The sequence below is a fragment of the Lathyrus oleraceus genome, chromosome 6 (assembly GCF_024323335.1).
Source record: "Lathyrus oleraceus cultivar Zhongwan6 chromosome 6, CAAS_Psat_ZW6_1.0, whole genome shotgun sequence".
NCBI lineage: Eukaryota > Viridiplantae > Streptophyta > Magnoliopsida > Fabales > Fabaceae > Lathyrus > Lathyrus oleraceus.
Genome location: NC_066584.1, coordinates 272158286 through 272184500, shown reverse-complemented (window position 1 = coordinate 272184500; position 26215 = coordinate 272158286). Strand labels below are relative to the sequence as shown.

General features: G+C 38.6%; 1 pseudogene; it reads right to left on the bottom strand.

Moving 5' to 3' along the window:
• Positions 1-1016: 1016 nt before the first annotated feature.
• LOC127092981 (U-box domain-containing protein 44-like) lies at positions 1017-13307 on the bottom strand (annotated as a pseudogene).
• Between the last annotated feature and the right edge of the window lie 12908 nt (positions 13308-26215).

Sequence of the window (26215 nt, the reverse complement as noted above, 5' to 3'; positions counted from 1 at the left end):
TCTATCTGAATGAGAGGCGCTTCATTATGGAATCTAACTTGGTACATTGAAGCCAACATAGCCAAAACATCAGCTATTTAATTCTCAGTCCTCGGGATATGACGGAAAGTGATTTCGTCAAAGTATTTTATTAGCTCCATGACATAGGCACGATATGGGATCAACTTGGTATCACGGGTTTCCCGTTCGCCCTTGACTTCTCCTCTTTAAGTTTAAGAGCAGATGTCAATTCATCTGACGCCTCCTCTTCAAAATGGGGTATTTTGAGAAATAATCTAAAAAATAAGTTATTTTAGATTTTTTTAAAAAAATAGGATTATTTAAATAAAAAATTTGTATTCTCTTTTTATTCTCGTAAAATGGCTTATACCTCCTTATTACGACATATTTTGTAATATGATATTACTTCTCCTGGTATTGGTTGGATTCTCCCTCTTATTTGAAAAAGTTGATCAACTTAAATTATTGTTGTTTCTTGGCAATTACTTTAAGATAAAATGCCTACGAGAGCTAACCTTTTTAGGCACCGGGTTATTAAAGATCCAAAAGGAATTAATTGTTTGGACTTCTCTCTACTTTCTTTTTGTTTTACAATTTGTTTGTATCTGTTTTATTTTATTTGAGGTTTCTTGTACTCTTGTTTCAGAATTTGTGAATTTGTTCCCTTTTACCTTCATTTTTTCTATTATCAAAATTTTAAAAATATAATTATGATAATGTGATATTTGGTGGGTCAAATTATTTTATATACACTTCAAGACTCTTCAAAGTAATAGAGAGAGAAAATAAAAAGAATCCCTAACTAAGATAGCCCTGTAAACTGGCAGAGATTCATAGTTTGACAAAATACAATATCAAATTTGAGAGTGATAAATTCAACCTACGAGAGGAACATGTGCCACATCTAATCACTTAATAGATTTAGAGGTTTGGGAATCTAATCACAAAATGCAAAACATTTTTCTTCTCACTTTAAACAAGTACATGAAATACACTCCTACGTTTTAACTTCTTACTCATAGGCGTAGATTCTCACTCAACACAACTCCGGTGATTGAATGTGATGACGATCTTGAATAGCGTTCCAGCAATGACAATACCTTGGCAACTTTTCTCCTTAGGTGGCCGTCCCCGTATACATTCATGCCGGTAAGATGGAATAGACGCAATCTAGCCATTGAGCCATAGGATTCAACCATTTCCTTTGAGACAAACACCTTCTCCAAGAGTCCAAGAACTTCTGCCTTAAGAGAATCACTTCCCCAGTTTAAAATTTTCAATATGGGTCTCATTGCATTCAATTCGTGCAAAACACGAGCTTCTCTCTGAGGAAAGTCTTCTATAACCAATGTGGAAAGTGTCTGTATGGCTTCATAAGCAGTTGCATGAACCTCCTCTTATAACAACTTAATCAAGCCAGGTAGTGCATTTTCTTCCAAAAGACAAAATGTGGAATTCACATTACAAACACTTCCGTGTGCCGAGCATAGAGGAGCTTGTGATGATCGAAAATACCTGCAAAATGATGATTTTGAAACAACTGTGAGCTTTGGAGTGCTCATGGAAAGATCACCAATGAATGCTGCTGCTATTGCCTTTGCTATCATTGAACCAGTGTTGAGAAATTTTACTAACAGAGAATATATTCCTCGTCTAACCAAATCGCGTTGTGACTTGATATCTGTGGGATCTGTGAACCTAAAGAATGCACTGAGAGCATTTTCTTTTGCTTCCATTGTACCGTTTTTAAAAATGTTTATAATTGCATCAAGGCCACCTAAGTCAATTAATTGCATAGTGAGTTTTCGTTCGGATTTAGGAAGGTTAGCTAGTAAACCAGTAGCAGCTACTTGTACATCATTATTTTCGTCATTCTCAAGAAACCTGACTAAAGCTTCAAATCTTCTGGGCCTGAAGAGGTATTCAACAACTCCTTATGGTTCTTGTTGTGAGAAAAGAAAGAGAAGACTAACGGCAGTTTCACTGATTTCTGAGTCAGAGTAATCAAGAAGGGGAAGAATTAGTGGTACACCGTGCGCGTCCAGAACCGCCTTCTTAACTAAACCTATCTCAAACTTGCAAATGCCGATAAGAATGCGCAATGCAGGCTTACGGAAGTAGTGGGCTGAGTTAAGAAGCTGCTGCTGAAGGAGAATTGCGGTCCAAAACGCAGCGGAAATAAAATTTTCTCCTTTAGAGATCCTTACGAATGGTCATGGTCAGTGATAGAATATTTACCTCTTGTGACGGTTGAAACCTTTGGTGCAGATCTCTTGTGACGATCAAAACCTTTGATGCAAATCCACGAAGCGATCACGAACGTTGAACGATGACAACGTCTCTACTCAGTCCACACGAACGGGTTCCTTCAATCTCAGTGCTAGCTGGTACGAATGAAGGCTTTGAGTGAGAGAGAGAGAGTGATAGAAAACGAAAATAATGCAACCGCCAATTTTTTGCTTTTGCACAAGGGTTCTATTTATAGAACCACTTGTGTGGGCTTCAAGCTAAAAGCCCACTTAAGTGTATTTTGGCCCATATCTTATAATATGCCCAAAATCACTTAAGCTCATGGTACCTTACCATATTTCATATTCTACTCAAGTACATCGTACCTTACGATGCTCTATAACTCACTTAAGGGCACCGTACCTTACGGTATTCCTTAGTTACTCTATCTCTCATCAATCCGTCCTTTGTGTGTGACCCTGTAGGTTTTCGTGACGTTGGCAATTATATTAAATCACGCATTTAACATAATAAACAGTGAGCGGTATCTAGCAACACATCACTGCTACCCAAGACACGAAAATGTCATGTGATCTGACAATTCCTTCTGTGATAATACTTATGTGTATAATTACCCTTTTGCCCTTATGTCTATATTAAACATAAGGCATAGACCGTGTCATCCTTGTTCAGTTCAATATTGGGCCCATAGACATTTATCCTGTTGCGCAGGATGGGCAAATTCCATCTAGGACACTCATGTCCCTCAGCATGCTTTGTGGAGTACCCATTAACTGTCTTTATGGTTATCCAGTTACGGACAACGTTGGATCAGCAATAAAGCACTCGACTCTACATCTAGGATCCATAGTGGTTTCAGGTCGAAGAGTGGAATACACTATTATCACCATGAGAATAACTTATGACACTTTGCATAACTTTCTATATAGCATTCTCATAGCGGGTCAATCCGGTACAAATATTACTCTTAATATTCATACATATGTTTAAGACTTGATAACTCTTTATCCATGATCCATGAGATGTGATCATTAGTCTACAAACATAATAGTCTTAATGCTTTAATGTTATCCCACTTCACACTAAAGCTCGACTACGGATACTATAAGAATAGTGTCCTTATGTTTAATGTGATCTCATGATTAAGTCATACTTGATACATTAAACAGACTAGCTATTCTAGGGACTTTATTAAACAAACGTAATAAAGAAAAAGCCTTTTATTATTAATAAATAATTCGATACAAGTACCAAAAATATTGGCCTCTAGGGCTTACACCAACAATCTCCCACTAGCACTAGAGCCAATCAGGCATACCCTTAATACCCATAGATCTAGTATGGCCATCATGCTTCTGCTGCGCAAGAGGCTTTGTCAGTGGGTCAGCAATATTGTCAAGTGTAGGTACTCTGCATATTTTCACATCTCCTCTATCTATTATCTCTCGAATGAGATGATAAAGCCTAAGTATGTGTTTGGATCGTTGGTGAGATCTAGGCTCCTTGGCTTGTGCGATAGCACCATTGTTATCACAGTAGAGACCAATGGGATCCACAATGCTAGGAACTATGCCAAGTTCACTAATGAACTTTTTGATCCAAACAGCTTCCTTTGCTGCACTTGAGGCAGCAATATACTCGGCCTCGGTTGTAGAATCAGCAACTGTATCTTGCTTTGAACTTTTCCAGCTCACAGCGCCACCGTTTAAGCAAAACACATAACCAGATTGCGATCTAAAGTCATCCTTATCTGTCTGGAAGCTAGCATCGGTGTATCCAATTACAGCCAACTCTTCCTGACCTCCATATATCAAGAATGAGTCCTTAGTCCTTCTTAAATACTTAAGGATATTCTTGACAGCTACCCAGTGAGCATCACCGGGATCAGATTGGTACCTACTCGTTGCACTCAAAGCATACGAGACATCTGGTCGAGTACATAACATGGCATACATGATAGATCCTATTGCAGATGCATATGGAATCTTATTCATGCGATCCCTTTCTTCCTTAGTTAAAGGGGATTGTGTTTTTGATAGACACAGGCCATGTTGCATAGGTATGAATCCTTTCTTGGAATCATGCATATTAAAACGTCTCAACACTTTGTCTATGTATGTACTCTGACTTAGGCCAAGCAGTTTTTGTGATCTATCTCTATAGATTCTGATTCCTAATATATAGGCTGCTTCACCTAGGTCCTTCATAGAAAAACATTTCCCCAACCAAGACTTTACTTGTTGTAGGGTAGGGATATCGTTTCCAATGAGTAATATGTCATCTACATATAATACTAGGAAAACGATCATGCTCCCACTAACCTTCTTGTAGACACAAGGCTCATCTTCGTTCTTGATGAATCCATATTGTTTTACTGTTTCATCAAAACGAAGATTCCAGCTTCTGGAAGCTTGCTTCAATCCATAGATTGATCTTTGTAACTTACATATCTTTTGGGCTTCCTCTGGTATGTCAAATCCTTCAGGCTGTGTCATGTACACATCCTCAAGAAGATTTCCATTAAGGAAAGCAGTTTTGACATCCATCTGCCATATTTCATAATCATGATATGCAGCGATAGCAAGTAAAATCCGAACAGATTTAAGCATTGCAACTGGTGAAAAGGTTTCATCATAGTCAATCCCATGAATTTGTTTATATCCTTTTGCAACCAGTCTTGCCTTATAGGTATGTACCTTACCATCCATGTCAGTCTTCTTTTTGAAGACCCACTTGCATCCTATAGGGTTAACTCCTACAGGAGGCTCTACCAAGGTCCAAACTTGGTTTGTGTACATGGAATCCATTTCAGATTTCATGGCTTCTAGCCACTTCTCAGACTCGGGACCAGTTATGGCCTCTTGGTAGGTCATAGGATCATCTTGATCCATGAGTAATACATCACCTTGATCAGTTATGAGATATCCATATCTCTCAGGTAGTTGACGTATCCTGCTTGACCTACGTTGGTTTTGTTCTACTTGAGCAGGTTGCTCTTCCACAACTTCTTGTGTTTCCTGCTCTAATTCCTCCATAGGTGTATCTATGCTTTGTGATTCTTGAATTTCTTCAAGCTCTACTTTCCTCCCACTGGTTCCTTTGGAAATAAAATCCTTTTCTAGGAAAACTCCAGTTCGAGCGACAAACACTTTGCCCTCAGAAGGATTGTAGAAGTAATACCCTTTTGTTTCTTTAGGATACCCCACAAATAAGCATTTGTCAGATTTGGGCTCAAGCTTAGTTGAAATTTGTCGTTTCACATAAACCTCACAACCCCAAATCTTCATGTAAGACATATGTGGTTTCTTACCACTCCATATCTCATATGATGTCTTTTCAACCTTTTTGGATGGAACACGGTTAAGTGTGTAAGCTGCTGTCAATAGTGCATGTCCCCAAAAGGAGTTTGGAAGATCGGCGTGACTCATCATGGATCGGACCATGTCTAACAGGGTTCTATTTCTTCTCTCAGATACACCATTCCATTGGGGTGTTCCAGGAGGAGTAAGTTGGGATAGGATCCCACACTCTTTCAGATGGTCATCAAACTCTAGGCTTAAATACTCACCACCTCGATCTGATCGAAGAGTTTTAATATTCTTACCTAGTTGGTTTTGTACTTCATTCTTGAATTCCTTGAACTTTTCAAAGGACTCCGATTTGTGTTTCATTAAATACACATAACCATATCTACTGAAATCATCAGTAAATGTGATGAAGTACTGAAAACCTCCTCTGGCTGGTATGTTCAGTGGTCCACATACATCAGTATGTATTAGGCCCAAAAGATCATTCGCTCTTTCACCTTTTCCTGTGAATGGAGACTTTGTCATCTTTCCAATTAAACAAGATCTGCATGTCTCATATGATTCATAATCAAAAGAGTCCAAGAGTCCATCTTTATGGAGTTTGGAAATGCGTTTCTCATTTATGTGGCCTAATCGACAATGCCAAAGGTAAGTTGGATTTAACTCATTAGGTCTCATCCTTTTAGTATTAATGTTATATATAGGCATTTCGAGATCAAGGACATATAGTCCATTGCTCATTTGTGCAGTAGCATAGAATATATCATTCAAATAAATTGAGCAACAATTGTTCTTTATTATAAATGAAAAACCAAACTTGTCCAAACAAGAAATGGAAATAATATTCCTGCTAATTGCAGGTACATAATAGCAGTTCTCTAACTGAATTATTAAACCACTAGGTAAAGTTAATACATAAGTTCCTACGGCTAAAGCAGCAACCTTTGCTCCATTGCCAACTCGTAGGTCAACTTCACCTTTTGCCAAATCTCTACTTCTTTTTAGCCCCTGCACATTTGTACAAATGTGAGAACCGCATCCAGTATCTAATATCCATGATGCAGAAGTAGATAAATTTATTTCAATAACAAAAATACCTGAAGTTGAAGTCTCTACTCCATTCTTCGTATCTTCCAGGTACTTTGGGCAGTTTCTCTTCCAGTGTCCGGTCTTACCGCAATGGAAGCAGGTGCCTGCCTTTGCTATGCCTCCAGTAGGCTTCAAAGCAGCAACAGTGGGTCTGGGTTTGGCAACTTCCTTGCCTTTCCCTTTATCACCCTGCTTGGTGGGCCTTTTGTTCTGTCTCTTTCCATTTCTGATCATCAGAATGGACTTCCCTTTTGTCTTCAGATTCTGTTCAGCTGTTCTTAACATGCCTAGCAGTCCAGGAAGAGATTTATCCATATCATTCATATTGAAATTTAGGACAAATTGACTGAATCTATCTGGCAACGATTGCAAGATCAAATCAGTCGCAAGTTCCTTTCCGAGGGGAAAACCCAACCTTTCAAGGTTTTCCACATACCCAATCATCTTGAGCACATGGGGACTTACAGGGGCTCCCTCAGCTAACTTGCTTTGAAAAAGGGCTTTCGAAACTTCAAACCTCTCATGCCTTGCTTGCTCTTGATAGAGCAACTTCAGGTGTTCGATCATATCGAACGCTGACATGTTCTCATGTTGCTTTTGCAATTCTGAGTTCATGGTAGCTAGCATGAGACAAGCAGTTTCATTGGCATCATCGACATGCTTTTTATAAGCATCTCTTTCTGCCTTAGGTGCAGAACTAGGAGGTTCCTCTTCAGGAACAAGAGTCTCCAAGACATACAACTTTTTATCATGTTTGAGGACAATCCTCAGGTTTCGGTGCCAATCCAGGAAATTTGTCCCAGACAATTTTTCCTTGTCAAGGATTGATCGCAAGATGTTGTTAGAGGTGTTTGTTGTCATGGTGATCTACATAAGAATTAATGAAAATATAAGTATCAATAACATATTTAATTAGGCCTTTAATTAAACATGCTCCCACTATTTTATTCAAAACAAATGACCCTCATCATTTGATTCGGAAAATCCCGTTGGAAGATTTTCTAGTGGGTCGAGATCCATATTTCACTTCGTTCTAAGTCCGCGTAGGCGGATTACACAAAACTAGGTTATTTAGGTAGGAACTCCTTCCAATTGTATCTCATACAACTCTCGAAAATTTCAGTTGGGTGAATAACTCCTTATTCCAATCCATCATATGGATTATTCCCAACTCTTGCTTCTAAAACATATATGATATTATTATAATTAAGTTTGACCCATTGTCTTAGCAGTTGGATATTACAATTATCCCATCGCACCTTACTAATATAGAACATGCACCTCGCTTTGGCGAAACCTACATTATCCGATACTAGTCTTGATGAGTGCTAAAACTTGGAAAGCAAACATATATAATATCATCATAATTTTTTTAGTTAAGTTTGACCCATTGTTTTAGCAGTTGGATATTACAATTATCCCATCGCACCTTACTAATATAGAACATGCACCTCGCTTTGGCGAAACCTACATTATCCGATACTAGTCTTGATGAGTGCTAAAACTTGGAAAGCATAAACTTAATATTTTAGTTTGAGGGAATTGCAATTGTTATGATCTCACCGGCTTGTTTATCATATAAATCGTCTCTCACATGCATCAACATACATTCACATGCATCAACATACATACAAACAAAATGAAACAGTTATGGCCCCTAGCGCAATTGTTCTCCCAAGCCAATGAGAGAACCTAAGCTAACCTAATAACGATCTAAGCTTCTCCAAGCAAGATCTTCAAGGTTGTCCTCCTTTAATATTGAATTCTTCTCTAAGCTTCTCCAAGCAAGATCTTCAAGATTGTCCTCTTTTGATATTGAAATCTTCTCTTTCTTCATAACATTGTCTTCTTCTCTTTATTCATAACATTACATTCCAGAAGAAACTCGTTTTACATACGAGGGTTTGAGATGAGAAAAGAAGTTACATTAAGAGATCAAAAGGAGAGGCACGACACGCAGGTCGTATTTAAAAAACCCAAAACAAAATAAAGGACAACTAAGGCCATAACTGATCACCACAAGGCAATAATAATAAACACATTGTTATTATTAAATTTTAATTCCTTTAATTAATTAAAACCAAATTAAATTTCAGCGACCGATCACACTACGCAGAGTTAGCCGGAGGTTCCGCTGACCGATCAGCGGACGAGGTCAATGGGCAGCGCCCTTGCGGGGTTGGAGGGGCAGCGCCCCTGTCCAAAATTTTAATGAACAATTCATTTGAAATGGACATTGTTTTGCATGAACACAACCCTTGCGTAGTCACAAAACAGGAACCCCAAAATTTTGACTCTGGGAGTGTGACGACCGTCACAGGCGTGTGACGACCGTCACAGGCGTGTGACGACCGTCACAGGCAATGTGAGTGTGACGACCGTCATGTGCGTGTTACGACCGTCACGCATCCAGTTTGTTACGCATGTTACGCTCGTCACACGAACTTCACGCGACCAAACTAATAGGACTTTGAAACAGTCTACGAACCTCTTCCAAAAAGCCCTAAATTCAGAACTCCTTGACGGCACAACCCTTGCGCCGTCACCAACCCTAATGCGCCAATTTCAGACCGTCAAACACACCTCGATTGTTGATTCAGTATGATTGATCAACATGTCATTGCTTCACCATACTAATGTCGGATTCCGAAGCAAATGACCATTGATCGCTCAAAGGAAAACAATCATTTAGTGTTCGAATGAATGAAACAGAAACAGTATATCACATATACCATACTTTGCATTAGGATTACTTATATCATATATAAGTTGATCGGTCTCAATTGCGTAACCTATGGACGATCGATGTATCGCTGCTTCACCATACTAATGTCGGATTCCGAAGCATAGTCAACATCAATCATCCAACTCGTACACTCATGATGCCAAATTTAATTACCCGATTAATTAATTGATTCATTCTGTCTTTTAATCATATTAATACAGAAAGTAAACAGCTATCCGAGTCATGGTTTCGTAAGTGGCTCTGATACCACTGAAGGAGAATTGCGGTCCAAAACGCAGCGGAAATAAAATTTTCTCCTTTAGAGATCCTTACGAATGGTCATGGTCAGTGATAGAATATTTACCTCTTGTGACGGTTGAAACCTTTGGTGCAGATCTCTTGTGACGATCAAAACCTTTGATGCAAATCCACGAAGCGATCACGAACGTTGAACGATGACAACGTCTCTACTCAGTCCACACGAACGGGTTCCTTCAATCTCAGTGCTAGCTGGTACGAATGAAGGCTTTGAGTGAGAGAGAGAGAGAGTGATAGAAAACGAAAATAATGCAACCGCCAATTTTTGCTTCTGCACAAGGGTTCTATTTATAGAACCACTTGTGTGGGCTTCAAGCTAAAAGCCCACTTAAGTGTATTTTGGCCCATATCTTATAATATGCCCAAAATCACTTAAGCTCATGGTACCTTACCATATTTCGTATTCTACTCAAGTACATCGTACCTTACGATGCTCTATAACTCACTTAAGGGCACCGTACCTTACGGTATTCCTTAGTTACTCTATCTCTCATCAATCCGTCCTTTGTGTGTGACCCTGTAGGTTTTCGTGACGTTGGCAATTATATTAAATCACGCATTTAACATAATAAACAGTGAGCGGTATCTAGCAACACATCACTGCTACCCAAGACACGAAAATGTCATGTGATCTGACAATTCCTTCTGTGATAATACTTATGTGTATAATTACCCTTTTGCCCTTATGTCTATATTAAACACAAGGCATAGACCGTGTCATCCTTGTTCAGTTCAATATTGGGCCCATAGACATTTATCCTGTTGCGCAGGATGGGCAAATTCCATCTAGGACACTCATGTCCCTCAGTATGCTTTGTGGAGTACCCATTAACTGTCTTTATGGTTATCCAGTTACGGACAACGTTGGATCAGCAATAAAGCACTCGACTCTACATTTTGGATCCATAGTGGTTTTAGGTCGAAGAGTGGAATACACTATTATCACCATGAGAATAACTTATGACACTTTGCATAACTTTCTATATAGCATTCTCATAGCGGGTCAATCCGGTACAAATATTACTCTTAATATTCATACATATGTTTAAGACTTGATAACTCTTTATCCATGATCCATGAGATGTGATCATCAGTCTACAAACATAATAATCTTAATGCTTTAATGTTATCCCACTTCACACTAAAGCTCGACTACGGATACTTTAAGAATAGTGTCCTTATGTTTAATGTGATCTCATGATTAAGTCATACTTGATACATTAAACAGACTAGCTATTCTAGGGACTTTATTAAACAAACGTAATAAAGAAAAAGCCTTTTATTATTAATAAATAATTCGATACAAGTACCAAAAGTATTGGCCTCTAGGGCTTACACCAACAGCTGCAGAGCTAGCAAATTGGTGATTATGTTATCTAACTCGAGTTGTTTCCCTTCTCCGTCAATAAAGACACCAATTCCATCGGAAGAAGAAGAAAGCTTCTCAAGGATTTCAAAGCATTTAATGCTAATGAACGCTCGTGTCCGAAGGGAGAACATTAAATCTAAGAGAATGGGGACACCTCCATATGCAACAAGAATTCCCTTATTGGCATGAACTTCTGCTAGTTTGACCAATGCTGATAAAGACAATTCTTTCGATTCAATGCTTCCGGATAGCATTTCTAGCAAAGGAGGTATAACTCCTTTCTCGCCAAGGAGTTTTAAATTTGATTCTTCCAAATTGAAATTGATTATAGCTTTACCATTGACATTCTTGAAGACTCCGATCCTTAAAAATCAAATAAGGAAAAGTAAGGCACAAATGTTTTATTTGGAGCATAACACAGCAATAAGACAGAAACTAAAAGAAAAGACTTCCCATATGCAATTACGTACACCATGAAAAGAAGAATTTATATAAACATTGCCCATGAATCAACGCAACAAAGACGAACTGGAAAAGAATGTCTTGCTACCTTGAATCATGCGATCAACAAGTGCTTTGTACCAGCCAAACTTAGCAGCACAACAAATGTTTTCCTCGTCTGTTTCAAAAAGCTCCATCAAAATCTTTTTTGCAGTTCCAATTGAATCGCTGACTGGTCCATTTAGAATGGTAACAAGGTAATTAACCGTGCTGGGATGCTCAGAAAGTTTTTCGCAGAAACTTTTATTCCAACCAGAACGGTCTTGAAGCAATTCATAGAGCAAATCAACTGCTTCCTTTATTACTCTAGAGTCATTGTGTAAGAAGGAAATAATGTATCGCCATCCTTGAGATTCAACCATTTTTTCCTGTAAAATATTATGCAAATGTCGAATTTAAAACTAGTTGAAGAATGTCTACATCTCAGTGCAGCATATGTAAAAAATTTATGCTCAGCTTAAATGAAAAATAAAGACTGTTTACCTTGTTTCTTGCATGCCCCTCAACAGCACCCTTCAAAGTAATCAAGATCTTCATCTTGACATCTATAGAATAAGAGTTCCCAAGGATGGAGATGATAATATCAGTAAGTTCTCCTATAGAAATCCAATCCTTATTAATTGAATTCTCTTTTATGAGAGCCTGCATCTGACTCAAGGACTCATGCAATAATAAGCCAGAATTAGATAATAAGTTTTCCCTGATAGACTTTATTCTGAAGCAGTAATTAAGTTCTCTCCACTCTACTATGGATTCTCTTAACCGAATGTTCGACCTTAAGGTAGTATCTTCAAGAACCTCTTTCGTTTTCGGTCAGTCATATTGCCATCATCAAACCAAACTTCAATGGCAGATCTCTCACATGTAGTACCGGTGCAAAGACTGACAGGATCTACCATAACAGCTTCAGTTATCGAACAACAGAAAGAATTAAGTGGCGGAATATATTTTCCCTTGAACCATATCTTTCCATTACCTGAACCCTTTGAAAATATTGCTTCTTAACTTCTTCGAAATCACTTGCTGTATCAGCTTGAGAGAGTAGCAAAATGATCTGCTCCAAAAATATAACTTCTGCTCTTTCTTTCCTGTTTGCAGCTTCTTCTTTTTCCCACCTAATGTTGGCTATCTCTTTGCTGATCTCTGAAGGCTCCACTGGCACCCCGACTGCTCTTGCTATCTCTTCGAGCATATCGTTTGCAAAAGCCTGATCTAATTTTTGCTCCTTAATTCCATGGTTCAACTTATCAATAATGTCAAGCTGAGATTGTGAAGCCTCAAACTCGACCCTTTGCATCTCACTCTGTAGTCTGTTGACTTGATCAGAAATTCTTGATAGGACTTCAGTATTTGCAAGAGACAATGCAGCTAGAGACCTTCCGATATCCCTAATGACTTGTTCAAGAGACTCCAGAGCAACCCTTGCAACTTGTGACTCATTCAGTTCCTGAAGCTGCAATATCAAGCAGGTGTTTCGAAAGGATATTAAAACTTTCCTTGTCGATAAGAACATCTTTTGCAGCATTAGCCGTTCTCACAACCTGGCTGGTTAGAACAGCCAAAATTGTACCTATCGGTATGAGTTCCAATCCAACCATGGTAAGCGGTTTGTAGTCTCTTGAGTTTTTTACTCAAACTGTATTTCTATTATGCAGAGTATGGAAGTTGAAACCACAACACCAAAAAATTGCTTCTCGTTTCCCTGCAATCAAATTCCTCTCATGGAGTCCTCTATGAAGCATAAAAATTTGAGAACAAGTCATTGAACTGAAAGAAGGGAAGGATAGAGACTAAAAGAGAATCATTCAAGCTAACAAAAACAAACTGAATATTGCATCTAAGCTGCAACCACTGCGATTCTAACATGCAGAGAACAAAGGTGTTCCCATTGCTAGGTAAACAATAAGTTGGAAAAAAGAATAGAAAAAAAAATAATTAAATAGACTTAAAAAAATTGATACCATAACAACATGTATGATATATCAACTAATAAAGAAGAGATATAGATATACAACCTTTTAAATAAAGAAGATGAACTGCAATAGTTTTGTCATTCACAGAAACTCATATCACAAATCCTTAAAGACTGAATGAAACAATAAATTATTATCTTTGCTTACCGGTAATCCCAAACTATCTATATGTCAGGAAAGTAACCAAGCAAAAGCTTAGAAGTCAAGTTGGTAACAATGTTGGCAATCACAGAAAATAGCAATTTGATCAAATAGAGTGCTGTTGTTCGACAATATGAGAAAACAGTCCATGACTTCATGCAATGAAGAATTGATTTTTGGCGTGATAATGAAATTGCAAAGTTGACTCATTTACTTAATAACAATATGTTCCTTTCATTGCAGAAAATTTCATAATAAAACAACAGAAACAATTGAAAGAAGCAAAGATTCGTAGTTCACACGGTGTCCATTACAAACGTTTACTATTACTATTGCCAATCCACAAGAAGCATCGGGGGTTGTTCCTTTTGCGAGCTATCTCCCTCGCCATCTCTCTAAGCTCCTCTGGTGGTGTTGGCTTTTGTGTATCCTTGGTGTAAGACCCCAATTTTGGCCCTAAGATCCCTCATGGCCCATATCATATCATACCATGGCCTCAAGGATCATTGCATGCCTTTGCTTCCCTCCTAGTGGGTTGGTTGCCTTGTGGGTTGTTTCTTGATCACCAAGCATACCTTGCATTTGTATATCTTTGCTTTCATATGTTTATCTTCCAAAAAGTACAAAAATATTGTCAGTCTAACCTTGTTGATTGCAGATGAAGCAATTAGGTCAAAATCAGTCAACAGTCAGTCAAAGCAATGGATGGTGGCCATTCTTGCAGAATTTGGGCACCATGGTCAATAATCAAGAGTTCATACAACTTGAGACATCATTTGAAGTCAAGTCCTCAAGGAATTAGGGTTTGGAATTCATCAGAAGTGGTCCAGTCACCCAAAACCCTAGAAAAGTCAAACTTGGTCAACTGTTGATTTAATCAGTGATTTGATGGACAGAATTGATTTGAAGGAGCTCATTCATGCTTGTACAAGCCTCATCTATCATGTCAAACCTCATCATGGAAGAAAATCAAGTCAAACAGAAAATTTCCAGAAATAGAAAGTGGACCTGTAATTTCAACTGCCAAAAATGGAAACTTCTTGATCTTAAACTTACATCATGATACAAGCTTCAAATGAATTTTTGCCCAACATGAAAGTTGAAGATCTTGTCTTCCCATTTTCAAAAAGTCCAAGAACTCTCAAATCCCATGTGTGGTTGTCAAGATATGATCAATTCATTTTCACCAATTTTTGAACTTCAAAGAGCCATATCTCTCAAACCATAAGGCCAAATTTGGTGGGGTTTTTTCCTACAAACCACATTTTTCATCCTCTTTCCAAAAATATAAATTTCACTCACCAAAACCCTACCAATCAAAATGGCATTTTTGGACCTTTTTCATTTAAATTCAAAGTTTGACCAAACTTTGACTTTTTGAATTAAGACTTTTTTCACCATTTTGCCAATTGAGATTGCTTTCATATCATGTTTGAAACTTGCTCCAATCTCAAAATCATGTCCATACCACCATTTTACTACCATTTTGTGCAAAGATGCAAAGTTGGTATTTTTTGCAAATGGTTTGAAAAGAGCAAAACAAAGTACAGCAATTCTTTCAGCACACAAAACAGCAATTTGAATGGTCTTTGGCAGCCTGTACCCAGCCCATTCGACCAAGCTTACACCTCCTTCTCCACTTATGTACCAGATTAGCAAAATGGCAAATACTCCATTTTGAGCTAAGCAAGGTTAGTACATGGATTACAGATGTTAAACAGAGATATATAAACATCCTTCTGCTCATTTTCACAACCCTAGACACAGCAGCCATCACAGAAATATACACATTCTCTCATTTCCCATTCTGGCTCGATTTCCTTCTTTGCCAAAAAACTCCAAAATACTCGAGCAGCTTTTGTTTGTTCCATGACCTAGACAATATCTTGAAGCTTTTCCAAGCACAATTCATCACCTGCAGCCATCTTCTTGCTCTGTTTTCTTCATAGACATGAAATGGTGGATCTAGATTTACAAGGTTCTGAGCATCACTGAGCTGGTCTTCTTCAAGCGTTCAACTTTGCCAAGCATTATCTTCTTCTGTTTCAGCTCATATCATTCCAAACAACACCGTTTCCTCCATTGCTTAAAAATCAAGTAAGTAACCGACCCTCACCATTTACTAAATCATGAGATGTTTTAGATAGATTTTGGTATGCTTGTTCCACTGCAATTTGTTTCATGTGATATGGTTGTGACATAAGGGAGAAATCTGATTTTACATTTTTGCATCAAAACCTATTTTCCATCGATTTGCTCATTTGTTGTTGATTCAATGACAACCATGGTTGGATTCTTGTTATTTGAGGTTTGTCAATGCTATTGCTGTGTTTAATTTGTTGATTTGGGCATTTTGAAATTTGAGCTTATGGTGAGGATGAATGTATGCTGCTGCTGTTAAACCTTGAACTGTCCAGTAATTTTTCATGCTGTTTGTCTGCTGGTGCTTGAATGTTGTTTTAATGTTGATAATAACACAATGAACAAATGCCTTGTTATTAAACCTTGAGCTGCACAGAATTTTCCATGAGTCGTGTTTGAGTTTTGTTTGTGTAATGTTGCATGAACATTGCTAAATACCTTGCTGTTTGCCATGTTTTTTTGAATTTCGACTAATGATAACAGTGGGATGACGAAATGCCCTGCTGTTATGCTTGAACCATGAACATGCCCAGAAATCCATATTGATTCATGTTCTGTTTGTTTGTGGTAGGATGCCAGTTGAGTGTAAATACCATGCTGATTGTTTGTTTTGTTTGGTCGAATGATGATGATGATGAATGCTGTTGCTGCTTAAACATAACCCTGTCCAGAATTTTCTCATGATCTTGTTTGGATTGTTGTTAGTTAATGTTGCATGAGGATAGTGTTGCATGGCTGTTGTATGATTGTTAATTGCTGGATGCGTTTTTGTTCATGATTGATGTTGAAGATGTATGCTGGCTGCTTTTAGAAACCCTAGGGTTTATGTCTTAAACCCAGAAATACATTCATTGGCCAAAGTTACTGTTCTATTGGCTGAGAGCCAATCAGAACATTTCATTTCGCAAGGCCAAAACGCAGCACTCTGATAAGTGAGCGCGGAATTACAAGACTGCCATTCAGTTGACCTCGTTTGACCATATGCCATGCTATTTTGTTTATCTTGCTTCAATTATTCACTCAACTTAAACAATTCATTTCTCTTTCAATTTTCATCCAAAAATCATGCAATTTTTTCCATCATGATCACAAATGAGTCTAGTATTTTATTGTGAATTTTAATTAATTTTCCATTGGCTGGATTTTTAATGATAATTGTTTTCCCAACATGTGTGCATAAATGATACATTGTGCCATTCCTTTTGTGAAATTGTCATGACATATCCAATGAGCTTGAAATTTTTTGTGGTGAAACTAGACACATTGACCTTCATTTCCATATAAAGTTTGTGCATTTATCATTTGTGGATTGAGAGTTATGATTTTCTGAAGTTATGTATTACATTTGGTGCTATATGAATGATATGCATTTTCCCAATTTTTGTTCACATGCTTCCTCTTATCCAAATGACCCCAAATTTTGCATGAGCCATCCTCTACATGTCTAGTTTATGTATGAATTTTCCTGGAATTAATGATGCTGTTTTCCATTTATTTGAGAATTTTCTTCCATGCTTAGTCATTTGTTGACTTTATGTGATACATGTTGCCAAATCTTTTGTGAAATTCTCAAATCTTATTGTATGATCATGAAATTTCATATGTGATAACTAGACTCCTTGAGCTTTGCATTGGTGTTAATCTCATTCATTTCTCTTCTGTTTTCAATTTGATGTGATTTTTTGAAGTTGACCCATGTTTGTTGACCTTCATTATGCATGCTTGAATTTGGTTTGACTTCATGATTTTAATTGACTGCCTTCCTCTCATCCAAATGCATTGAAATTTGACATGCTTGCCATGCTAGATGTTAGGATTGAATGTGATTTATTTGATAATTTTTGGGATTGTTTGGGTTGACTTTTGAATGAAGTCTTGCTGTTGACCTTTTGTGTGCTCCCTCTTGCCATGCTTTGCATTCTTTTGTGTATGAAATGACAATGATACATGATATAATTATGAATCCAATTGAGATTGCTTATTAAATGTTTGAATATGAATTGGGTTGACTTTCCTTTGCTGTTTGACTTTTTTCTTTCACCTTTGACCCTAGGCTAGTCCTAGTGGTCTTCTGAGCTTACAATTGAGTTTTTGTTTCAGGTTAAGCACCAATGCTTCAAAGACCTTTCAAATTTGATTGAGTTGAATTGTTTATTGTGCTAACCTTTGTTTTGTAGGTGTGACTCACATACTTGAGTCTTTGTGCCTTGCACAATTGGTCCCTCTGTGGTTGACTATTGGTTCATTTCCTTTTGATTTTGACTGTTGAGCTGTTTACTAATTGGTTTGACTTTTTCAGGTACTTTAGTTGCTTAAGTTCTTTGAACTTGCTTGCTTTGCTATTTAGCATTTGCTTTGAGGTATAAATCCTTCTTCTTCATGTAGTCTGGAGACCCGGTCTGTTATTTGACCGGGCAAACTGTCTGAAGTCCTCCTTAAGAGGCAATGCCTGTGTTTGTTTAAAATTGTCCCAAGCAGGAAAAGTCCTCATTTGAGGCAATTGGTGGAAGGTAGGGATAAGCAATCTATCCCCCACTATTCAGTGTGTCCTCTCTTTGCTCCCATTACATGGTTGAAGCATTGAGATAAAAACCCAAGATCTAATCGAGTCAATAATGTGGAAAGAGCTCCATCTTTCTGAGCTCCCACACTTTCTTTGATGCTCTCCCTGATTAGGGATAGAAGCAATGAGGCACACCCCTCATCTCCTATTCATCTGCTTCACCTTAGCCTCTCAATGGCAAGGTTAAGAGCAACTTTTTACCCATTGCAGTGGACTTTCATAGTCAAACCCTCTTGTGTGAGCCCCCTTGTTTGGCTATAGAGTGTGCTGTTTGATATTCACTGATTGTTTGATTGCTTCATATACACATGTTTGCTTTCATGCTTTGTGCACTCATCATCATTAATTGCTCATCAATGCATAATCATCTCATTTGTCTTTGTGACATTATCATTGCTGTTTACCCATTGAGGACAATTGTAAGACCATCCATTGGCCATTGCTCCTATGATATGGAAGTGAGTATAAGACCATCACCTTGGCCACTCATCTTATCTTTGCCTGATGCATTTATTTGATTGTATGTGAGGAAGCAACTGTAAGTCCCAGCAAGTTGGCATTTGCATTCCTGTGATCACATGTTCCTTTGTTTACTTGTATGTGAGGATACAACTGTAAGTCCCTGCAAGTTGGCGTTTGTTATCCTAGGATCATACTGTGTATGTTAGAGTAAGCCCAGACAGATTGGCATCTTACATCCATGTTTTGCTTTGTCTATGTGAGGATACAGCTGTAAGTCCCTGCAAGTTGGCATCTGTTTTCCTGTGATCATAATCTGTTTTGTTGATTGTTTGAGAATTGCAATTGTAAGTCCCTGCAAGTTGGCATTTGTTTTCTCATCATCTCATATTGCATTGTTCTTGTATGTGAGGATCCACTGTAAGTCCCTGCAACGTGGCATTGGTATTCCTATGAGCATATTTGTGGAGTTAACCTAAGTCCAGACAGATTGGCAGTTAGCTTCCGTTTCTCATCTTTGTTTTTCTTTTGAGGAGATTAGTGTAAGTCCATTGAGTGGCATCTGATATCCATTTCTGTTTTAGGAGACTGGTGTAAATCCATCTATTGGTATCCGGTATCCGCCTTTTATTTCTTTGCCTGTGGAGATTAGTGTAAGTCCATTGAGTGGCATCTGATATCCCGTTTTGTTTTAGGAGATTGGTATAAGACCAGTGATTGGCATCCGATATCCGCTTTTTGCTTTCTTTGTTTGTTTATTATTATCCATTGCATTCCAAAGGACACACTTGAATCATCTCCCATATGATTTCAAGAGGTGAACCTCCTAAGAAGTTTTACTATCCATCCTCATCCATTCATCATTCATTATGTCCTAGACTTTTCACACTATACCTTTTAAACTTGACATAAGTGTTGTGCAAACATCTTCATGTTTTTCTAACTAAAAACCTGGACCCCAAGTCCTTGACCTTTTTTCAAACTTCATTTTCATAATACTTCTTTGAATCAATCCTAATCATACTTTGACCTCATTTTCATAAACACAATCAATTAACTTCACTCATTCACTTGTTTTGGCTTTGTCCATTAATCTTTTCACATTAGCCATAGGTTTCAATTATCATTATGGTTGATGTAAATCTTGCTTATCCTTAGTGAGTCGACAGTAAGACTTCCGTACTTAAAACAGGGCTAATCCCTCTAGTACGTCGAAGCTATCCTCGCATGGTGGATGTTGTTCTTGGTCGAGTGTTCTCCCATTGATAATGAAAAGCCTCAGTGCTTGTGTTTAAAATTGAATCCACCAACTTTTGGAAATCTTTTAGCCGAACTACGGCGTTTTGATCCTTACCTTTGATGGAAGGTACGTAGGCAGCGGGTTCATCCGTTCAAACCCAATAAAAACTTGTATATTCTTTTCTCATCATCCCAATCATGTTTGCACAATATTTTTGTCATAACAAATAACAATTTAGCATAACAAGTGTGAAAAGGGCTCCCTAGGAGTACCTAGGACGTAGTGGGTGCCTAACACCTTCCCATTGCGTAATTTACCCCTTACCCAGAATCTCTGACCTTTTTATTAGTTTTCTACGTGTAAAACTTCTTAGGCTTTTGTTCGCTTTTTAGCCAGTCCTTTGGATAAATAAAAGTGCGGTGGCGACTCGAAATTTCAATGTATCTCTTAGCTTATGGTTTAATCGATAGATCATATAGCGACGAATACACCGCTACAGAAAAGTGGCGACTCTGCTGGGGAAGTAACATCATCCCTGGTTGTATTGCCTACTTTTCACCCTTGTTGTGCTATATTATTATCTGTCATTTGACATATTTTTGTACAATTTGGGATCACTGTATTGATTGTAATGCTTGAATTGCTTGATATACAATTGTTGTTTGCTTTGGTGATCTCTGTGAGATGAGTTCTATACCCGAACTCGAGTGCACTCTAGGATAGGAGAATGGCGTAGTCCTGTTGACTGGTGTGGAGTATTCCTTAGCCAGTTGACTTGCGAGCCCATTCACTTGGTGGAGGTCATGTTGAACTAATAATGTCACACAAGTTATTTGTGGTTAGGCATTATTCTTTCAATCATGTTCCGCAGAAGCCAAGGACCTTAGTTTACCAAACCCATCTTGGCCTATTTTTAGGACCGTAGTGCGGAGGTCGTTCAGATGTAAGTTCTGATACGATTGTTACGCGATACTACACTCATAAGAGTTTCTCTTGAGAATATTCTTGGAATACGAGTATTCGTTCCTCCGATAATATTCGAAAGATGGAACGATGATTATGGGAACCTCTGATAGAACATGTCTGGCAGGTTTAAACCCTAGTACACTCCCTTTGGGTGGTTCTTAACCGAAACTCCATGCTCGTGACTCTCAGCAAACCCATGATTCGTGGTTGAGTCGTTCAAACATTGTTAATATCAATGGATCCCGGATCAGGTGTAAAACCTAAAATCCACCAAAGCGGCTGGTTGATATTAAGAATGTTAGAGCCGGTTCATGTACCGTTAATATCAATGGAACTTGGGTGTCGATAAGGTGAAAACCTAAATCCACCAAAATGGATGATTGATATTAGGGATACAATGAGCTTTCCCACGACCTTTGTTTGGTGTGCATTGCTTGATCCTTGAGTGTGATTGTTGCATTCATGCATTCACGCATTCATCCGCATTCATGTCATCAAAAAAAGAAAATTTTCAAGGAACTCAAAGGAGTTTATTTGCAAAAATTTTCAAGCATGAAAAAACCGGAAAAATTTTTTTCACCTGATCTATCTGATGAGATATTCTCATGTACGTTCAAAATGCTTAAATATTTCAAAGTTTGCAAATAAAACCCTCGGGTTCCTTTGATAAAAAACAAGCATATGCATAAACACTTCATGCATCATTTGCATAAGCAGGCGTTTTGTTCCGGTTTCCCGTCCTGTGGTCTGACCCTGCGACCTTCATTCATTTTGAAGACGCACTTTGCCGGTATTATACCAGAGCCAACTCTGCCAGATTGATGGATCATCCTGAGCAAGAGAATTGTGGACTCCGAGGAGGATTTTGTCAGCCTTAGTGCTGTTGATGGATTTATTCCTGTTGATGGATTTATTCCTGGTTAACCAATCCCGGGCTGGCATTGGCTACTGTTCTGGGGCATTTAATGAGCAAGGTTTGTTCGCAAGTGGAGGATTCATCCATGCTGATCAACCTGAAGAAGAGGAAGCTGCTGCTATCATTGAAGAAGAAGATGCAGAAGATCTGAACAATTTCATCATTCCTGGTGGTGTCTGCCACAATCGGGTCGCTGTGGATGTTCCTACGGTCATTCATAAGTCAGCGTGATTTGTTCATTTTGTTTAAAACCCTTCTCCCATGCCAAAAGGAGAAGTGATGACATTGTTGGCAGCATTTAATACAATGATGTTTTCATTCAATTAATGCATTGTCAAACATTTGTTTTTCCATTTGTTTTCACTTTTTGCTTTTGCATGAAATCAGTGATCACAAAAAACAAACAAAAATAAAAACAGCATTTTTCATCTGCATAATTGATTTGCTTGTTTAAATTCAAAAGCTTTTCATTATCCAGAATCATTATGCAGGGATTTCTAAACCCATTGAACATAATGATCCAACGCCATCTCCCAATCTTGAATTCCTTGTATCTGAGGCAGAGGAAGATGATGTTGAAAGGGATTCCTGACGAGATTACCCACCTTCTTGAGCACCAAAGAAGCTCATTCAGCTGTACCATGAGAATCAGCAAACCAGTCAAACTGGGGCATTGCAAATGAAAAAAAAAAAAAAAAAAAAAATCGAAAAATCAATCAAAAAAAAAAAGAAAAGAGAAGAGGGTGAAAAAGATGAAAAATCAAAAAAATCAGCAAATTTTTTTTTCAAGATTTTTCCAAGGAAAAAAAGAAAAATCATACCCTCAAGTCCCTAGTTGACTGATGCTGAATGGATTCAGAGTCGTTACGACCAATTGAATTTAATCGAAGAAAAGCGATTAACTGCCATGTGCCATGGTCAGTTATATCAGCAGAGAATGAAGAAAGCATTCGACAAGAAGGTCAAGCCTCGCGTATTCCGAGAAGGTGACCTTGTGCTCAAGAAAGTTTTGTCTTTCGCGCCCGATTCCAGGGGCAAGTGGACTCCAAACTACGAGGGTCCATATGTTGTTAAGAGAGCCTTTTCAGGCGGAGCTTTGATGCTTACAACAATGGATGGGGAGGATTTCACTCGTCCTGTGAATTCAGATGCAGTTAAGAGATACTTTGCCTAGAAAAAAAGTATATGCAAGTGAAAAAACAAATAAAAAAAAAAGAATGAAAAAACAGAATTGCTCGCTAAGTTGAAAACCCGAAAGGGCGGCTTAGGCAAAAATGAGCGTCTCGGTGGAGAACCCGCAAGGGTAATCCAGGCAAAAATTAGAGACTTGAAAAAAAAAGAAAAGAATATTTGCATCCCGCTAGATTGAGTACCTCACCCTGGGGCAATCTAGGCAAAAATAAGGGATTTGGCAAGTAACTGCATCCTGACAAGACTTTCTGGTTCGTCAGTCGTCATTTCGTCAGAAGATTCTCGATTCGTCGTCAACTGAAGCTTCGGATACATCGAGATTCAAATTGGTAGAGAAAGGATCATTATGTTCAATGTAGCCCTCTTCCAATAAACATCACTGATTTCAAATTTGTACAGATCTATGGAGTCTTGCCATTTGCAGACTACCATTCTATCAAATCAATTTGAGCTTTTTATCCAATTTATTTGCACTCTTATTTGTTTCAATTCAACAAATGTTTTGCATGTTTTAAATTGATAAAATGTCATTGTTTTAAAACAAATCAATTTTTTCAAAATTTTTGTTTTAAACAAAGTGAACATTCAAAGATTGAAAGGATACTCAAGAATATCTCAGTGCTCTCCCGAGGGTGGCAGGATTCCCAACAGGTAAGACATTGGTTCATTTTCCTGGTTTGGTGGTATTTTCTTTCTTCAGATCTTTGTTGAGGCTGTTCCTCAAACAAAGTTGTTGTTGGGGTTGTTCCCCAGTACAGTCGCAGGCAGAGTGTTGTTGAAGACTTCGTTTTTCTCCAGCAGCAATTTTCCCCTAGCATGGGTGTTTTTCTTGTAGAAGTTTCGGCGGTTGATGGTTTGTCATCTTGGTGCCCCGTCACTTTCTCCAGTGGGTCGTCTGCCCCAGACTTTATTTGTCTCCTCAGCACAGCCATGAGTAGAGCTGTTATTGATACTCCCCTCGGAGTCGCGAGTAGAGATGTTATTGATATTCCCATCGGAGTCGCGAGTATAACCGTTGTTGATACTCCCCACCAGGGTTGCAAGTGGAGTTGTTACCGCTTTTCCCCCATGCAGTGTGCCAGCAGGATTTGTCTGTTTCCTCAGCACGATCGCTTTCTCTTTGAAGATTCGGTAAATCAGTGGTTTGATACCCGGTACTTTACCTTTTCCCCGGCGAAGTCGTCTGCGGAATTGTTGCTATCTCTCCATCAGAGTTTTTCTCTCCAGCAGAGCAGGATTTATTTTCCTACTCGATGTTTGTTTGGGTTGGTATCCCAGTATTTCAATCATCTTTTCCTCAGCTTAGTCTGCAGATTGTTTGTTGTGGCAGTTTCGCCTGTTGAATACTCCTTCGATCCCCAATATGGTCGGATGATGGCTTTGGCCTCCAGTGAACGGATTAATTTCCTGACTGTTTGTGATCCCCAGTAGAGTGGCTTATATTGCAGAATCTACTTGTTGTGATCAGTTTGCTATGTATATTCTCCCCAAGTGGAGCGGTTCGTTGCAGCATCTACCTGTTAGATCTGTCCTCCCTCAGTGGTTTGTTCCCAAGAGAGTAGCCGACAGTTTTCCCCAATAGAGTTGCTTATGCAGTTAGATTCTATTTGGATGATATCTTGCTCCCTCAGTGGATTGTTTCCCAGTGGAGTTGTGCGGATTTGCTTCTACAGCAGTTCGTGCTAACGCACCCTTTGTTTCTCAGTTAACACTGGGATCCCCTGCAGATACTCTGGGACTTCTTTTGTTCCCCTACAGATTCGTCTTGGTGGCTGTTTTGCCCGTTGTGACTTTCTGTGCCCTGATTGGGTCGTCTCATGATATTTCTGATTCTCTGCTTCTTCAGCAGTACCTGCAGATCTTTGCTTTTCAGCATGTGGATCTCCGCAGATTGGCTCTCCAGCTGGTTTTTTCCCCTGGAAGTATAATACCGGACGTTGGTTCCTGGACCTGTTTGTGTTAGAATTGTCTGTTTTGTCAGCATTCATCAAACATAAATCAAGCATATTCATGCATATTCATTAAACATTCAGATATTCATGTTGCATTTCTCGCCATATATCTTTTGTTTGGTGTCTCCTGCTATGGTGATATAGATCTCTTTACAGATCTCCCCAAGCAGATGTTGGGTGTTTAAAATCTCTCCATATAGAGTCAACCCTATAAGCAAAAAATGTTGTCTTTCCTTCTGCAGTTCCCCACTGAGATATACCCTCGTGGATGACGGTTTCTTCCGTTTCCTCCCAACACATATATTGGGATGGATTTTCCTATTTGAGTTACATCCTCATTAGGACGTGTCTTTAGTCAGTCTGTCTTTTCGGATCATTCCCGAATTGGCTATTTGTCAGATATCTTGTGCTTCCCAGTGGGTTGTTCCCCAGCGGAATGTTTTTGGGCCTCTACCCTCATCCCGGTAGTTATAAGTCCTACTTTTCCTGGCTTTCTTAACAGAATTTGTGGTTATACACCTTTTATTCTCCAGCCAGAGTTTTTGGTTTTCTACCTACTACCCGGTAGTTGTAAATCCTATTTTCCTGCTCTTCAGCAGTTGGTGGTTTGTTATAAACCCTATTTTGGTTTCCCGTGCGGATTTGTGATTTGTTCTATCCCCACGTGGAGTTGTTGGTCTTCTACCCCGTATTCAGTAGATGTAAACCCTAATTTTGTGGTTATCTTCATCTAGTCTTTGATGTTGATTTTCCTTTGCTTGTATAAGTTGCTCAGATCAGCACTTATATCCCTAGCAAGTCTTTTGTGGATAATTGCCGTATGCTAGCAATTTTATCCCCAGCGGGTCCTTTCACCGTTTGCTAGTGATTTGTTCCCCAGATCATTGGTTGTATACCAATGCATCCCCAGCTAGTCCCTGTCGATAATTGCCGGATGCTTGCAAATTATCCTCAGCAGATCACCTTTCATTCACCCTTCTGTTGGTAATGTCTATTGCTCCTTCTGATTGGTTATCATTATATACCTAGTTTGGTATCCCGATACCTTTCTTTTCGGTTGATTTATCCTTTATTAACCCAGTAACCGGTTGTGGATAATCTTCCATGCGAGT